Source organism: Dasypus novemcinctus, chromosome 2 (assembly GCF_030445035.2).
Source record: "Dasypus novemcinctus isolate mDasNov1 chromosome 2, mDasNov1.1.hap2, whole genome shotgun sequence".
Taxonomy (NCBI): domain Eukaryota; kingdom Metazoa; phylum Chordata; class Mammalia; order Cingulata; family Dasypodidae; genus Dasypus; species Dasypus novemcinctus.
This window is the reverse complement of record NC_080674.1, coordinates 13,238,698-13,255,499: the sequence shown is the minus strand read 5'-3', so window position 1 is coordinate 13,255,499 and position 16,802 is coordinate 13,238,698. Positions and strand designations below refer to the sequence as shown.

The 16,802-nt window shown below is 36.9% G+C and overlaps 1 pseudogene; it reads right to left on the bottom strand.

The window, feature by feature from the left end:
• Nucleotides 1-1,159: 1,159 nt before the first annotated feature.
• LOC101443846 (SNW domain-containing protein 1 pseudogene) overlaps nt 1,160-16,802 on the bottom strand; it is a 124,084-nt pseudogene continuing 108,441 nt past the window's right edge.

Below are 16,802 nucleotides of genomic sequence, written 5' to 3'. Positions count from 1 at the left end.
TTTAATAGTAAATTACATTTTTTCTTATATTTTTTATGTAATATTTATGCAATTTAAAAGTCTTTTAAAAAAGAAAATAGTGTATATAAAAACACAAAAACAAAAATAAATTTGTCTTCTCATTTTCCAAATTTTCGAATCATGCTATATCAGTATACAAGAATCTTTATTAAGCTCTTTTTTAATATTTTATTGTATCTTTTTTAAAGATACATAGATCACACAAAATGTTACATTAAAAAAAAGAAGAGGTTCCCATATACCCCACTTCCCACACCTCCACATCAACAACCTGTTTCATTAGTGTGGCACATTCATTGCATTTGATTAATACATTTTGGAGCACTTCTACATGGCATGGATTTTAGTTTACATTGTAGTTTTACTCTCTCCCAGTCCTTTCAGTGGGTTATGGCACAATATATAATGTTCTGCATCTGTTCTTGCAATATCATTCAAGTCGATTACAAGTCCCCAAAATGCTCCCATATCACACCTCGTCTTCCCTCTGCCTCCTTTCAGCAACTCCCATGGCCACTGTCTCCACATCAGTGATACAGTTTCTCCCATTCCTAGAGTCACAATGATTCTATAGTAGAATACCAGTAATCCACTCTAATCCATATTTTATTCCTCTATCCTGAGGACCCTGGGATGATGGGGACCACTCCACCTCTAAATTGAGAGGGGTCTTAGATCCCACATGGCTGATGGATGGGATTCTCTATGACCTCTCTACACATGCCTCTTCTGTCACTTTTACTGAACCTATGGTTGGTGCTGGGTTCGTGTATGCTCAAGACACTTGAATCTCTGGACTGTCTATGTGCCAGCTGGACCCTGAGCCTCAAAAGAGTTGCAACAGGTGCTCTCCATTTCTTTGGACTTACCAAACTAACAGAGAGGTGAGGATGGTCAATAAGTGGTCTTAATTTCATATGCTGGGCAGTATGTTCTAAAAATGCCAAAAGGTGGAGAAGCACAAATACAACCTACTCTTTAAAAAAGCTAAATAGTTGAAAGAATTTTCCATATCCCCTTTCTCCCATAATAAAATGAAGTGCTGCAATCTTACACGCAGATTTGATTTTTATCCTCACCATTTACAAATTATTCCCCCATATGACTTGTATTATTAGGGTTATATATAATTATTCATTCACTTCTTTGATGACACATACACCTTTTCCTTCTTCCTCTTCTTGTCTTCATGTTCATGTTCCTTGGGATGGCTACTATCTCAGGATCTTTTAAAGACACTGTGCTGTTTGGCTTCCAAAAACTTTTCTAAACCAAAAGGATCTTCCCATCTGACCTGGTCCTTCTTGGCCTTTCTGTCTACAGTCTGTATACAGAACACTCCTTATTGGGGTAAAAAATCTTTATTCTGGCTTCTAGGTCATCACCATACAAGTCCTTGTCCAGATTTTTGCTCTAGACCATATCTTTACCACCTCTCCAGAGGAGATCCTACACACTGTAAATTTCATCTTCTCGGTCTGTAAAACCACTGCCCACACTCTTGGATTAGTTGAAGGGCCTTTGGTCAATATTGAACTTCACTGAAGTCTGAGGATTGGGCAAACCAAGAGCAATGGCTTCACTGATATCTCAGTTTCTATCTCTTCGCAGTTTTGACTAATCAGGAGCTACCTGGGTAAGATTCCAATCATGCTGCCTCTCTTTCCACATGTCCTGTCAGCTTTCATCCTTCTCACCAGTCTCCCCATTCTCTTTTTCTACCAGGGTTTTGACCCCTAGTGTCCTCTCCCTGGCTTTCTGGGTCATTTCACTAAGTTTCTCTTCCTGGTTCTCATTTTCTCTCTGAGCCATTATTTGCTCTACTTAGCAGCATTTCCAACACTTCATGAGCTTTCTGATCAGCAAATAGAGGACTTTAGCCAGTTTGACAAAATTTCACTGATGTGAACTGTCTGCAGTCTTCTCCCATTAGCCAGATATATTTGTCTAATGGAATTGTATAGACCTTTGCATTTTTCCAGTTTGAAACACAAGGGGGAATTTTCCACTTTTGGCTAGGAGAATGCATGCATGACAGGTGCAGGAAGAGAAGGTGGTCCCAGGGGAATTTTCTTATTAATCTTGAACTTTGGAGGCTCCATTGGATCTTTTTGCATTTCCATCATCTGAATGACCCTCTGCTTTGCTACAGAATTGAAAGCCACTCCTTGTTGAGATTGTGCATATGGCATATACGGAGCAGGAGCCAGCATATCAGTGGCTCAAACTGGCAAGGCTGCAACAATCTTCTGCAATGCAGATTTTTCTGAGACTACCCTGGTCTTTTCTGTTATCTCTTTGATGGCTTCTTCATCAGGTCTTTGCAAGTCTTGGTCATGTGCTTTCATAACTTTCTTGGGGACCAAGTCACTGTACTTGGTGTAAATGAACTTGTCTTATGACTGTCTTTGTTGAGAGATTGCATCATATTTAATTTTCCTTCAGCATCCATGTGAAGGGCCAGGGCATTTGACATTATTTTCTTTCATCCTGTATCTAGTGGATACTGGGCCACATGAATCTATAGAAAAGCAATGCCATCTCCAAAATCTTCTAATAACCAAGGAATCCAGCCTTTTCGGAACCTGAACAGAGAAGGTTCTCTTTTGGAGGACACCAGTAAGGTCTGCTTTGCTCTCTAGTATCTTTTTCTTCAGCTTCAAGGTCACCCTGAGATAGCTGAATTGGTACAGGCAAAAAGCTGGTGAGCACTATCTTCTTCTGCTTCTCTGAGCATTTGATTTTGAAAAGTCTGGATCTGAGCTTTTTTTTTCACCTTAGTTGTATTTTATTAAGCTTATTGAATGTTAATGTTTACATCAAAATTTGTAAGTTTCAGATCATTGTTTCTTTAAAGATACTTTCTGCATTTTCTTTTTTATGTCCTAGGACTCTGAGTATGTATATGTTGGTACAATTTAGGGCTCTCCAAAGGTATCTGAGGCTTTGTTCATTTTCCTTCTTCCTTTTTTCTTCCTGTTCTTCAAATTGGACAATCGCAATTGACCTATTTTGAAATTTTCTAATTCTTTCTTCTGCTCACTAACATTTATTGAGCCACTCTAATGAGTTTTTCATTTCAGATATTGCTCTTTGCAACTTTGGCTTTTGCATTTGAATTTTTTCATAATTTCTATCACTCCATTAATTTATTAAACATGGTTTCATTAAGTCTTATAACATTTTAAATCAACTGATATAAAGTCCTTTTCTAGTAAGTCCACCATCTGAGCTTTTTCAGGGACATTTTGTATTGATTATTTTTGTTTCTTATATATAGACCACACTTTCCAGTTCTTTGCATGTCCCATAATTTTTGGTTGTAAATGATATTTTAAATTGTGTGATATAGCAATTCCAATTTAGATTTTTCTCCTTTCTTAGGGCCTGCTATTTTTTTCTATTTGTTTTTGTTGTTGCTGTTCTTTTAAAAGACTTTCTTAAAACAATTCTATAAAGACTATTACTTTTAGTATGTGGCAATTTAAGTCTCCACTCAACTAGCTTAGTAGAAAGCATATGATTAGACAGAGATTCCCTTTAGTGGCTGGGATTAATAAGTTTCTTAGACTTTGCTGAATAGTTCTATATGAGTGTTGAGGCATGTTTTCAGTGTTCAAACAGTTTACTGCTCTACTTTACAGAGATTCACTGTCTCTGTGAAGGATAAATTCTTCTCTGATCTTTCTTGAACATGCCCACAGCCCTGAGCATACAATGATATTGTGGATTCCCAGAAATATGCTTGAAAATTTCAAGCCGTCTGTAGCAGTTTGATATTATGAATTCCAAAAATAAATATTGGATTATGTTTGTAAACTGGTCTGTTCCTGGGTATGATTAAATTATGACTAGGGCTTTGATTGGGCCACATCAGTAGGGTGTTGTATCCCTGCCCCTTGGTGGAAGGGGACTCACACATAAAAGCCGTGGCAAAGGACAGAGTTGGAGCTTTTTGATGTTGGATTTTGATGCTTAAATTTTAAACTGGTACCCTAGGAAGTAAGCACACAGAGTAAAGAGAAGCAAGTCCCAGGAAGAGAGAAACTAAGGACGCCTGACCCCTCCCAGCTGTTGGCAGCCATCTTGCTCCAATACATGAAAATAGACTTTGGTGATGATCGTGACATATGCCTTATGGCTTGGTATCTGTAAGCTCCCACCCCAGATAAATACCCTTTATAAAAACCAACCAATTTCTGGTATTTTGCATCAGCACCCCTCTGGCTGACTAATATACCATCCTATGGATATCTCATGTCCCAGCTTTTCTTTTTCAATTTTTTTGTCAACTTCTTAATTTCACCAGTTGTGATTATCATTTCAGCCAAATGTGATTTAAAAATTACCTTCTTTTTTATACAAACTACCCTGTGGCTCTAAAACAACAAAATGTTGTTTGCTCTGAGGTAGCTCAGAGCCAGAACAGATAAAGACAAGCTTGCGAGTGGGGGTTTTCAGAAACAAGTCAAATAATGGTACTTTTCCTGGCATAGTATTTTTGGGCAGCCCCAAATTCATTATACCTTTCCAGTGATCCCTAAGACACAGGTTTTAAACATGACTGTGAGGTTATTGATTTTTAAAACTAATGCAAAGCTAGAGAGGGAAGAAAAAAGCAAGTTAAAATATTCAAAATTTCACTCGTTTTTAACAGGACTCTACCATCACTCTTTGGTTTAGCTTGACAAAGGGCTGCCATTGCAAAGTACCAGAAATTTGTCAGCTTTCATAAAATGTATTCATTTGGGGTAAAAACTTACAGTTCCAAGGCCAGGAAAAGTCCAATTCATGGCTCTGTAAGATGTGCTTTCTCACCCAGGTTAGCTGCCCCGTGTTGAAGCAAGATGGCGAGCCATCCCTGCCTGGTCTCGTCCTTCCCCTCTGGGCTGAACCATCTCCCAGAGCACAGCTGAGGGGAGCCAGCATAGGGCTTGTCTCTTACTGGGCCTCTTCTCTCAAGCTCGGCTGCTCTGCTATCTTCCCAATTTAATCAGCAACCTCTCAGGCACATGGCTCATCTCTCCTGGGGCCTCCATTCCTTGAACCTCTCCTTTCCATCACAAGAAAGTATTAAATATGGAGGCTCTCTCTTTTCTGGTGTGGCTCTGTTTTCTTACTGGATCCCGCAAGAGGGCAGAGACACAATCTGAGTCTCACCTCAGTGAGATAGTCCAATTTAAAAAGTGTCACACTCACAGGCGTGTGCCAGCCTTCAAACATTATCTACCTCTTTTTGAGATTTATAAAATAATTTCAAACTGCCACATTCTTCAATAAGCATTCCTTGAATCTATACATGTTTCTGGTAAATTTCCAGAGTTCTGAAATGGATTATTTTGGTGATAATTACCACATTCCTGTGGCTTTTGTGAAGAAAAAAGATATTTGCAGTGTTTTACTCTGCCATTACCGCTGACATCTTCACACTGAACTTAAGTTGCAAGAATTATTTTAAAATATAAGGGAATATTTAGGTATTGGGTAGAACTAAAGTTTAAACTACTCAACACTGAAATCTAAAACTTCCTTATAAGTTCATAAATATTAAAGAGTATAATTGCTTAATAGTGTCTTATTGAAAATAAACTCAGCTTTTAATTTGAAGCAAGTATTTAGTTTTTAATTTTACAATTTTCACAACAAATAAACTCATATCACATCCTACAAAGAAGAAATATTTCTCTATTAAATACTAATAGGAATGCGGTGTGTCAGGCTCACCTATCCAAGTGCTAGCTAGCACAGCAGCTCTGCTCTCCCCAAACACTAAGGTGAAGGCTCCAAACTCAGAGAATCCTGGGATGATGCCAAGATATTCCACAATCCCCACGGAATAGGCTCCACCCTCTGAAATAACTGGAGTTGTGGCTAGACTCTCTGCAATCTCTGGGGAATGGACTTGACCTTCCCAGAACAGTGACCTGGCAGCCAGACTCTCCACAATCCCTGGGGAATATGCTCTCCCCTCTGTGAAGACTGCCTTCGCAGCACTCTTCCTGAACAATGGAACTGAGAGCCTGCCGTCTCCAAGCTCTGAGATGCGCCCTTTCCATACATACGGGTGGGCCCAGTCTCTTGGTCCTAGAAGATGTCGTCAGTCCAGAGCTCATCTTCCTCGCTTCTGCCTTGAAAGTCATTTTTCCTTCAGTCTGTTCCTTTTATTCCAGTCTGGCAGTGGTTCCATTCATACAGATCTCACAAAATAAAAACAAAAAACAAAAACAAAACAACAGCCTGGTTTTACATGGAATACACAAGAATACAAATCATCAGAAAAAAAGAGCTCTCCATAAATAGATTCTGGATAACTAAATTTCCAGTCCTCACTTGGACTTAAATATCCGACTAGGTCCTTGCTCAGGTAAGCCATCACATGGAGCACTATTCTCTAGGGACTAATTTTCCAGAAGCTTGACATTTTCAAACCATTAATTTTAAGTTTCTGCTTTTTGTTTCCTTTAGTTCAGTTCTCAGGTTATCCCTTTCCTCTCACATTTTTCTATAAGCTGCAGGAGAAAACAGGCTGCACTTTGCAATTTAGTTTCAAAATCTCCTCAGGTAAATATCCAAATTCATCATTCTCAAAGTTTACCTTCCATTCGACATCAGAACTCAATTTTACCAAATTCTCTTCTACTTTAAAACAAAGATCACCTTTCCTCCAGTTTCCAATGACACATTCATCATTTATGTCTAAGGCCTCATTATAAGTACCTTTAGCATCGATATTTCTACCAACAGTCTCTGCGAAGCAATCTAAACTTCTTTTTATCAAACAGCTCACAATTTTTCCACCTCTACCGTTAGGCGATTCCAACGCTTTTTTCACATTTTTGGTATTTGCAATAGGAACATGCTAGTCTCCTGCTACCAAAATCTGTTTTAGTCCCCTAGAATGTTGAAAGCAGATACCTTAAAATGGGCTGGCTTAAACAATGAGGATGCATTAGATTACAGTTTGAGGCTATGAGAATATTCAACTCAACCATCATCAAGGCAATGCTTTCCTCCCAAAGACAAGCTGCTGGTAATCCTCAGATCTTCTTCCCCATGGTAAGGCACATGATGGCACCTGCTGGTCTCTCCCTCCTCTTCCAGGTTTATTTGATTTCAGCTTCTTGCTTCCTTACTGTATTAGTCAGCCAAAGGGGTGCTGATGCAAAATACCAGAAATCCATTGGTTTTTATAAAGGGTACTTATTTGGGGTAGGAACTTACAGATACCAGGACATAAAGCATAAATTACTTCCCTTACCAAAGTCTATTTCCACATGTTGGAGCAAGATGACTGCCAATGTCTGTCAGGATTCAGGCTTCCTGGGTTCCTCTCTTCCCACATCTTCTCTCTGGGCTTATGGTTCTTTTCTTCCCAGGGCTTGCTTCTTTCCAGGCTAAGGATTCCTCTTCTTCCCAGGGTTCCAGCCTTAGCATCAAACTCCAACATCAAAACTCTAACATTAAGAACCCTTAACTCTGTCCTTTGCCATGCCTTTTATCTGTGAGTCCCCACCCTTGCACAAGAGGTTTCACAATTACTTAATCAAGTAATCATATGAATCCAATATAATCTAATATGCTCAGAGGAAAAGATCAGTTTAGAAACATAATCCAGTATTTCTTTTAGGAATTCATCAATAATATCAATCTGCTACACTTGGCCTTTTCTCTCTCTGTATTTATTCCATTTATTAAGGACTTCAGTAAAATGGTTAAGACCTACCCTGGATATTGCCTCAAATAGCAGAGACACTCAGACACTATAGGCAGGACAGACAGCTCAGGAGTTTGGTGTCCTGCCAATGGGCCCTACTTGGGAATTTATGATTCCCAGTGTGACAGAGGTGGACTCAGTTGTGGTTTCCCTACACATGGCTCTTTTACCCCTTCTATTTGAACCTATAGTTAGTGTTAGAGTTGATAAGTATATGTTCAAAAGACTTAAATTTTTGGCCTGCCCATGTACAATCTGGGCCCTCCAGTTCATTGGTCTCACCCAGGGCAACTAACAAAGAAATAATTATGGACAACGACCATCCTAAGGAACCAAGAAAGTCTGCAACTGCAAGCAAGATAGTCCCATCCATCTGCCCCATGGGATTGAAGCCCTCTCTCAATTAGAGGTGAAGTGGGCATTACCATCCCAGAATCCTCCAGATTGGGGAATGAATGATGGACTAGAGTAGCCTTACTGTTATTCTACTATAGACTTACTGTGATTTTAGCAATGGAAAAACTTTTATCATAGATGTGGAGGTAGTAGCCACTGAGGTTCTAAGGGCAGGGAGAGGAAAAAACAGGTGTAATATGGGGACATTTTTGGGACTTGGGAATTGTCCAGGCAGATACACACCATTATATAATTAGTCATAACTTACAAAATTGTGTGGGACAGAATGCAAACTATAATTCATACTTAGTGTCAGTGCTCCAAAATGTGTTCAATTGTAACAAATGTTGTTAATTTGGGAGCAGGGCATATGGGAATCCCCTCTATTTTTTATGTAACATTTATGTAATCTAAGTATCTTTTTAAAAAAATTAAAAAGTATATTAAAAAAAAAGGACCTACCCTGGGCCATGCCTTATCTGAAGTAATCTCATCTGAAGGCCCTGCTTAAAATAGGTTTACACCCACAGGAATGGGTTAGTTTTAAGAACATGATTTTTAGGGGTACATACCGTGTCAAACCACCACAGTCAGCAAGTCAGTGGTTTTAGAGAGTGGATTAATAACTCTCATATCCACCTAGCTGCAGTAGGTGAAAAGGAGAAAGATAATAGGAACATAACTTAGAGTCACATGACCCAATCTGCTTTACAGCTACATATCTATGAATATGATATGGCCTATGGCCAAAGCCCCAGTAGAAGAGTGGATAAGTGATGCTTTCCCACTTACATTGTCTGTTGGAAATCACTCAGTCTTTAAATACAGGACTGTGTAATAAAATAATAAAAATAGAGATTATAAAGAAACTGTGAAGACCAAGGAAAATTAAGTAACCTCCTGAACACTGTGGACAACAGAAAGAAAACCATCTAAAATAATGGACTAAAGAAAAATATTAGGAGTAATGTAATTTTCTTTCTAAGCAGCAAGAAGATGATACCTATGAATATAAAAAAGGTTTAACAACTGAATAAAACAATTTGCTTAGCTTTAAAGGCAAAGGAAATATAAGGAATTTGTTGTATGATAAGTTAATATAATATCAGATTTTAGATTTGTTTTGTAGTGTAAATATGCATTATATGTAGACTCCAGATATATCCACATATAGCTAAGCTATTTCTGCATAATTTATATTTTAAATATACACATTTACAAATATAAAAGGCTTTCTGGAAAAGCTTAGGAGGGATATGATGAAATCTCTGAAATCTTTAATATTTCTCTTTCTAAAAGGAATTATACTGTTAAGATTATCTGTAATATAGATATTATTACTGCTTTATCAAGCATCAAGTACTATCATGGCAAACCACTTAATTTTCTTTACATACTTCTAAATTAATAATGTTTGAATAATCCCTTTATTTCTGAATATTTTCTTATCTTTTGTAAATTATAAAACATTAACAAAAAGGGCATTTATCAGGGCTGTTAAGACTAAGTAATGAATCCTGATCTCTTTTTATCTCACATAGATGCATTATGCAAGGAACTTTTAATTAAAGAAGAAGAACGAGACTTAGATTCAGTTATGTAAATTAAATGTATAATTCTATAAGTGCAGAAATTGTAATAGTGCTTCTAATTCAGAGAGACACTTTACAATGTCAGCTCTTAATTTTCTAGCCTCCCAAGGATTATTATTTCATGTTTCTTCCTTAATGTTATCAGCAGTTGAATTACTGAACTTTAGTTTCATGCTCTAAAAAGGCATTTCCAATTAAGATTTTGTTGTCTGATATTATAGATGTACTTTTTAAGTAAGACTATCTTGAGCATTAATTTAATGATTTCTTCTCTTTAGATAAAGAAAACTAAAGAAATATTGCTTTATTTTTATTTTAACTATACTGTTTAATAATCTTAATAAATCTGAAAGAAAAATGGAATCATCATATTAGAGATAAGAACCTATGCAGATATTCAGGTTGTGCAGAGGGCCTTTTATAAATACTTTGGAGATGGGGTAGAGTTTTACATTTGATTATAGTGTAGGTTTTTTTTAAATGATTACGTATATTTTATGGATACGAGCCTCTACATTATAGATAAGTTTGTGATGTAGTGATTTCACTGATTAGAGTAAAATAAATTTTTAAAAAATTGGTAACTAGATAAAATTATGTAAAAATCAAGGCAGCTAACTTCTAACAATAAAATAGAAATATATTCCTCACCCAGGAGTTTATTACCTTGCACTTAAATAACTTCAACCACTTGAGATTCAGGTTTAGCCACCCCCATAGTCTCTTGGAAAACTTCTACAGATCAATATTTACAAAAATTTATTTCATGCAGACACTCCCTATTATAGAGTTTTTCCTTGCATCCAACTCTAATATAGCAGTGAATCTGCATGATTCTTACTAGCTCTTATATTTAAAAATCATAAATGTTAACATTAGTTAAGAGAGGTCTCTACTGGCTTTGCCAGTGGCTGGGTGTGTGACCTTAAGCAAGTTATTAACCTTCTGTATACCAACTTCCTCACTGGTAAACTATTAAAAATAATAGTACATATTTAATATTATGTTGTTGTATTTACATGATTTAAAACATATAAACTTCCTTCAAGAATGTCTGATCCATAATAAGCATGTTAATATTTGTTACCATATGATCATAAATATTACCATAATTATTATTTAGGTAATAAATTCTAAATTATATCTTTGTATTTTTCTATTACTAACATGTAACAAGTCACATTGTACATAACATGTTAAAATTTTAATTTAAGTATGAATGTAAGAAACAAATATACTTTAAGAAATAATGCACAAAAAATAAAAATTGGTTTTTTAATTGTAAATATTTTGTCTAGAACTGAAATATTCATCATAATGTCATGGCCAGCAATTAAAATAAATTTATTTAGATAAGAATGGCTTTAGAGAATATTAAATGTTTATAAATATACATTTATTTATATATGCCTATGTGTGTTTAAAATTAAAATATTAATTTTATTTTAAATATATCAAGTAATCTAATTTAGAAAATTAATATTTATTATTTTGATCATGCATTTTTTAAAGGTGGTATTTCTCCAAAATATGATCCTTTATATTTGGACATTCTGAATTCAAACACGCTTCTCTTGAAGCCACTACTTTCATTACGTACACTAATGTCCCCAAAATATGTGACTTTCTAACAGTTCTGTAGTCATGACAACTCAAATTACAGTAATTTTTTATTATGCTAATTTTTCAAGGCACAACGCAATACGCTCAAAATTAACCTACCCCTAAATCACTGTATGATACTAATTTTCTCTTCTGCCTTCCTCAGTAACATTGCACTATCAGACACTCTTTCTGAACGTTTTGGTCATTATATACTTTCTTTTTCTTCCTTGACCAAAGATTATATCACTTACTATGTACTTTCAATTCTTCCTTCATAATGTCTTTCATTCTTACCTTTATTTTCAAACATATTGTCCTAATCTATCATGCAAATATACTCTGTTCATTACTAATCCCCTTTCAGCTCCTTTGCATTTCAGTGAACACTCCATAGTATTGCAAATAGATCTTCTTTAAATACTTATTTTCTCCATATCATTTCCATGTTTCAAAGGTTTCAATAGCTCTTTTGTAACTATATAGGGTCCAAGTAATTTGTTCAAACATTTCTAATAGATGCTGGACAGGCTTTGTAAAACTGAACTTTTATGCACACACTTCCTGATGTTTGAAGATTGTTCATTTTATATACTTATTTATCAAGTCCATCTTCCCTTCTTGTTGGGGATTGAACCATGGCTCCTACAAAAAGTGGGTTTGTGTCCTAAAACCTGCTCCTGTGGGTGTGAACCTATCTGTATTTAAGACTTTTGAATATGTTGTTATTTGCGAAGGTATGATCAAACAAAAATTAGGGAGGTGGGACTTAATGGACTGTGGCTGAAAATATTATAATAGAAAGAAACTGGGTGTGGAAGGAAAAAGCCACAGGGAGGAGCCAGAGACCAAAAGTCAGCAGGAGCCTGAAAGAATAAAACATCACCAGGTCATGAGAAAGCCAAGGAACCCAAGGATTGCCAGCTTGCCAGAGTTAGTAACCATGGAAAGAAGCAAGCCTTCTAATCTCCACAACTGTGAGCCCATAAATTATCAGTGCCAATCCACGGTGTGGCATACATTATAGCAGCCTGGAAACTAAGACACCTCTTTATTCATTTATTAATTCATCTAGTAATTATTTATAGAGATGCAAAGCCTCCTAGCCTCCTTATACCTTCACAGACCACCAAATACATATCTACCTCAGCGTCTATGGAAATACTGTATATCTGCCTGGAGATCTCCCATGAACCCATCTTTCACTCTCTTCAGTTCTTGGTTCAAATATCACTTTATCCTGGACATGTCTCTATCTTTCCACCATCCTTTCCCATGAAAAACAACATATTCTGTCTTAGTTTTCTGAGGCTGCTGAAACAAAATACCAATTGAATGGTTTAAAACAACAGCACTTTATTAATTGTCTCAGTTTAGAAGACTGAAAGAAAGGTGTCAGCAGAGACATGCTTCCTTGGAAATCTGTAGTGTTCTGGTAGTGGCTTGCCAGCAATTCGTTACAAAACTCAATCTGCATTCATTGCATAGCCCTCTTCTCTCTGTCTGTCTACTACTTAATCTATTGAAATTTCCTCTCCTTACCCTAATCCAATATGGTCTCAATTTAACCAATAATATCTTTCAAGATCCTATTTCTTTGAGTTGTATTCCCAAGAACAAGGGTTTGGACTTGAACATATCTCTTTGGAGAGTACAATTCAATCTAGACATCTTCCTCAGTCACCATTTTCTATCTCATCATCATCCTGTATTTTCTATTATAGGATTTTTCATCACCGGACATATTATATATTTATTTGGATAAGCTCATAGTCAATCTCCTTCTCTAAATTTGAAGGTCTAAGAGATCAGAGATTTCTAGTTTGGTCTCAATGCATCCTCAGTGCTGAATATGGGCTTTCACACATAATAAACATAAAATAAATACATCTTGAATGGATTAGTGATATGCCAACGCTACAGAATTATTATAGGAAGTAATATATTAAGGGGATGGTTATTATGAAGATTTCAGTAAAACATCTCCTTTTAGTTCACAGAAATCTATGCCCCTAGGATCAAATAGATTTTACTCTAAATGTTCATTTTCATTCTACAAAACTTTCAGACATAGTTGTCTTATTGGGCCTTCCCATAAGTGCTTTTCTCAGCAACAGAAATAAAGTATGGCCTTTAGACTTTGTCTTTTGTTAGTCTTTTTAGGACTATCCAAGTCTCTCTGAATGATCTGCTCTGATCTTTTTTTTTTTAATATAATTTTTATTTTTTTAAAGATACTTACTTAGATTACACAAAAAGTCACACACAAAATATAAGGGATTCCCACATGCCCCAATCCCCACACCTCCCATCCTTCCCCATATTAACAACTTCTTTCATAAGTGTGGTACATGCATTGCAATTGATGAACACATTTGGAGCATTGTCACTAAGCATGAATGGTAGTTTAAATTGTAGTTTACACTCTCTCCCACTCAATTCTGTAGGTTATGGCAGCGTATATAATGGCCTGTCCTAGGAGTCACCATGTTGCTCAAATGTGGCCTCTCTCTAAGCCAAACTCAGCATATAAATGTATTACCTTCACCCCAGTGTGGGACATGACTCCTGGGGGTGACCCTCCCTGGCACTGAGGGATTACTACCAAACACCAATGAGCAATGAAACTGGAAAAAGACCTTGAATTAAAGGGGGAAAAGGTAAAGATGAATGAATTTATATGGCTAGGAGACTTCAAAGTGAGTCAAGAGGTCATCCCAGAGGTAATGCTCATGCACATTTCTGTAGGATCTCATAGACTTCCAAAGTAGGTACTACCCTAAATAGTGGGGTTTCTGGGGGCTCTGGAGACACCCAGGTCCTGCATCCATGACAAATTGCTCTGGAGTTTGGTGCCTCACCAGTGGGCCCTACTTTATAGTTTGTGCTCCCCAGTATGACAGAGTTGAACTCAGATGTGACTTTTCTCCACATGCCTCTTCTGTCCCTTCTGTTTGAACCTATAGTTGGTGCTGGAGTTGGTAGGTGTATCTCCAAGAGACTTGAGTCTTGTTCATGTACCAGCTGGGCCCTGAGCCTCAGCAGAATGGCAACATATGCTCTGATCTTTTGACAGCTGTATTCTTTCTTTCCCAATGAATGTTCCATAGGCGCCGGTGATACAATTGACATTTGGAAACCCCCTTCACATGAAATAAGTCACTTCCTCCTTGGAGAGCAACCAGATAACAGATTCTCCCAAAACTTGTGAAGAGGAAACTTCCAATATAATATAAATAATATTTCTCTTCACAGTAGTACATAATTTTCATTTTTAATCATTTCATATTCAACCTCATGTGGTACTATCCAAATCAGATGGCATATCAGAAATCTCTGAGTAGATCTTATCATCAATAATCCATGGGGAAAAAAAAGAAAACAAACCAAAAAATAATCCATGGACTCCATCCAGATTTACTAAATCAGAATCTCAGTAGAGGGGTCTAGTCATATTTTAGCAAGAAAAGAAGTTACTCCAAGATTTTCTGATTCAACCAATTTATGGATCAGATTCAGCAAACATTGATTTAGGTTTCTGTACTTATCAGCCAAAGGGGTGCTGATGTAAAATACCAGAAATCTTTTGGCTTTTATAAAGGATATTTATTTGGGGTAGAAGCTTACAGTTACCAGGCCATAAAGCATAAATTACTCCCCTCACCAAAGTCTGCTGCCATGTGTTAGAGCAAGATGGCTCTTGATGCTCAGTCTTCCTCTTAAGGCTCCATTGGAAGAAGCAGTTCTTCCAATATCATCTATAGGCCATCAGGTTCTCTAGAATTTGTCTCTCTTTCTGGGGTGTAATTCTCTCCAGGCTCAGGCTTGCTTCTTTCCACAAGGTCAGCTGTAGACTATCAGGCGAACGGCTCATCTCACTTCCCAGGGGCTCTGCCATGTCTGTGGAGCTGTCTCTATTCCTCTGTGTTATTCTCTTATGTTCTTGCTTCCCAGGCTCCAGTTCAAAACTCCAAACTCCCTTCTGTGTTGTGTGATTTCTCTGTGAGTCCCCACCCACCAAGGTGGTAGGGACTCAATGTCCTACAGATGTGGTCCAATCAAAGCCTCAGTCATTATTTAATGAAGTAAAAGTGAAAGCTCTGAATCCAATACAATCTAATATGCCCAGAAGAACAAACCAGTCCACAGACATAATCCAATATCTGTTTCTGGAATTCATAAACAATATCAAACTACCACAGTTTCCATGCATAATATATAATACTTTCTAGCAAAGAAGTGTCATAAAATATAAGCTTTCTTGAAATTCAGTGGGCATGCATATGACTAGTTCTAAAGTGAACTAATACGTGCATAGGTGGTGCAAAGTTCTAATGATAAAAACTTAGCTAGAATTGAGATTATCTTACCCCAGATCTCAGCTCCTGCAAACTATCTGCTGTCCTCTCCAGGATTCCTGCATATTAAGGATTTAAATTCTCAGGATTACTGGCTGTTGGTTCCAATGTCCACAGAGCTCAACTAAATCACTCTTACTATTCACACAGATCTGATCCTATCTCTTTCACCCACACCAACCCTGCATTAAAGTCAAACCTTGTTCCCTAATATTCCCCATGTAGACAAGTAAACAAACATAGGCTATTCTTTCATAGGGTGCTGTTCTGTGAATTGAACTTACTGAAAGCTCCATGTGACAGAGGGACTTACGCTGAAATTGTGAAATTGGAATACATTTGAATAACAGATAATTCTGGCCTTAAAATTGCTGTGACCATCATTCAGTAGAAATTCCTTATAGCTGTCTTTCATCACAAGCCTAAGGTTCCTGCCTGAATACCAGGCATTGCTACTTGTGTCCCTGTGTCACTCCTCACCTCTTCCACTCTTCCCTGCCACACTCACAAAGGTCTGATCTTATATATGAGCAATCCAGTTATTATTTTGGTGTTATAACACATGCTTTCATGAATTAATTTTCTTAACCAGAGACTAGCAAATAGAGCTTGGAGAACAAATTCAGCCCAACATATTTTGTTTTATTGTAACAAAGTTTACTGGAACATACCCATGCTCATTCATTTATATATTGTCAGGTCTACATTTATTCTGAAACAGAAGACTTCAGCAGTTAAGATAGAAACTATATAGATTAAAATATTACTTTATTACTATATGGCTTAAAATATTACTCTGTGGCTCTTCACAGAAGATTTTGTAACTTCTCACAAAGGGGCTTTCAGAATAGTTTGATAAAAAGGGACTCAACTCTAATAAGGCTTATGATCCAGATGTTAGTATAATTACTTTTCCACCCATTGTACTTTCTCTCTAGGGAAGTATTTGAAATTCCTGAAAGCAGCATCTGTCTTGAAATTCTCCTTCCATGGGCATTATGTAGTAGGGCAAAACATTAAAAGTATGCATTTTAAGCATCAGGTGCTTTCTTCAGGCTGTCTTCTGAGGGTGACAGCACCACATGCTGAATAGTCTTTAATTATGTTGGCAGACTTCTA